This window comes from Austrofundulus limnaeus, unplaced genomic scaffold (assembly GCF_001266775.1).
Source record: "Austrofundulus limnaeus strain Quisiro unplaced genomic scaffold, Austrofundulus_limnaeus-1.0 Scaffold873, whole genome shotgun sequence".
Classification (NCBI taxonomy): Eukaryota; Metazoa; Chordata; class Actinopteri; order Cyprinodontiformes; family Rivulidae; genus Austrofundulus; species Austrofundulus limnaeus.
Genome location: NW_013953275.1, coordinates 77,355 through 79,788, shown reverse-complemented (window position 1 = coordinate 79,788; position 2,434 = coordinate 77,355).

The window sequence follows — 2,434 nt, the reverse complement described above, 5'->3', positions numbered from 1 at the left end:
CATTTAAAACTGCTTAAAACATCCTTCCCCTGATGCATTGCAGGGAGAAACTGGCTGTAATGTAAAGCAGGAAATAAAGCTGTAAGAACGTTTTCATATTTCTGTTTTTCTTGACATAAAATAAACTTTGAAAGATTTTAGGTGAGAATGTAGCACTGGAGAACTCAAATATATACTTGCTTTGCCAACTTTTTGCGTGGTTATAATTTTACTCCAATGTTTCGGACATGATTATGGATGCTACACACTGCAATGCACGCAACATTACGGGTAACATAACGGAGTTCAAAAGAGGACAAATGTTGGTGCACGTCTTGCTGGCACATCTGTGACCAAGACAGCAAGTCTTTGTGATGGATCATAAGTCACAGTATCCAGGGTAATATCAGCATACCACTAAGAAGGATGAACAATATCCAACAGGATTAATTGTGGACACAAGAGGAAGCTATCTGAAAGGGATGTTATGTTCTAATACCAGGTATTTTAGTTTCTTTGTATAACCCCTGGACATCCTTGTATTTGCATCAAACTGAGGACATTGCATTGACTTCTATTCATTTTTTAACTGTATTAATGCCTAACCCAGACATTTCCCTAAAACCAACCATTACTGGCCTATAGTTAACTCTACCCTGAACCAAAACTTAATTCACACCATACCTTTAAACCAAACTAGTAAAGTGCAGCAGAGCTGCAAACAAAGTGAGGGCATTAAAGTGGTCCTCAATTTACATCAAAGACCTCACTTTGATATTAACTATGGTGCAAATGGTCCTCACTCTACGGTCAAAACAAGTACACACACACACACACACACACACACACACACACGCATGCACGCACGCACGCACGCATGCACACACACGCACACATCACAATGGCAGCCAATCAGAATAAAGCTCATTAAGAAACTCTTTGGCCATTCCAGTATGACTGCCAATCAGATTAGACCTAGGTAACAACAAACTCTATGACATCACTATGGCTTCGTACAAGTTCAGAGGCTGGGTCCTCTGAAGGACCTGGCCTACCCAGTCGAGGTGGGCTGGGTCCTTGGTAGACGGTGAAGACCGGAAAGAAGTGTCTGTGAATTTGGTGGGTCTAGCCTCTGGTCCTTACTCTGGCGTATGTCCTGTCACCTTGCAAATGTGGCAACACTAAATAGAAGCAAAATTTGACCAAAATGAGAAAAATATCATTATATTAGTATTCTAAATGTCCCAAAACAACAAAATTAGCTCAAAGGAAATATTTGAAGAACTAATGGACCTGCCATTTGTGCATGGTTATTTTGCTCGTTTGATTTCTGACAAGAATAATATTTAAAAACGTGTCCATACAAATGACAAAAGCATTAACAACACAACTGCTTGAAACTTTTAGTTTTTATACTGCCAATTTTTTTTATTTAAAACTGTTCACAGACAAATTTAAATCTTATTTAAAATGTCAACCTGTTTTTATTTATCTGGCCTTTTTATTATTAAAAGAAAACATCATGCTTCTTTCAGTTCCAGAAAAGGTGATAATAAGCCAGTTTCAGAGATTAGTAAATATTGTCTTTTCTCATTTTCAGTGAGTTAAAATATTCTGCCAACTAACTGCTGATGAAATGTCACGTTTTTGATAGAACCAAACTTCAACTTCTGTTTGAATTGATAAGTTTTTGTCCTACATCTCCTTCCTAATGGTCTAGTATGAAACAGAGTGAAACTTACACAGATGCAGGAAACATATTCAAGTGGAACATGTGTGAAGATATAATGCAGCAGATCAAAAGTTAAAAAAGTGTTACATTTTGAACAGCCAAATGGGCTGCAGGTTGGGAAACTGGCAGGCAGGCAGACTAATAAGCTGACAAAATGACGTGCAGGCGAGCAGGACTTTATGGCTGCACAGAAATGTTAGAACCAATGACGACATTGGAGGGTTAAACAAATCAAAAAGGAAAAAAAAAAAATTAACTGTGCAGAGACAGGTAACAATGACCTTTTTTTTTACTACCAGAATGGCACAAACAACAACAAAGAAGTGGGTGAAAAAAATAGAGGGATATATAAAGCAGGATAATGAGACGATGGAAGAATGAAACCCACATATCAGGATGACCTCATGCACAGTAAACATACACAAAAGGGTACACACAGAAAAAAACAACTGGAAAAAAGAAAAAAAAATACTCCAGCAATATGCTGAGAGAAATTTACTTTGTTTTATTTTATTCTTTCAGGCTGCTGTGTTTTATATTTTGCTATGTATGTTTTAGTTTTTTGTGTGTCAAAATGTGAAACAATGAAGCATGTTTAAAAAAAACTTCAGTTTTGTGATATTTTGTAAGAAATTCTATGTATATATTTATTAATCAACTCAATGAGTCTGATAATTGAGTCATCTTAATGCTTACTATGGTGATATTCATTATATATATATA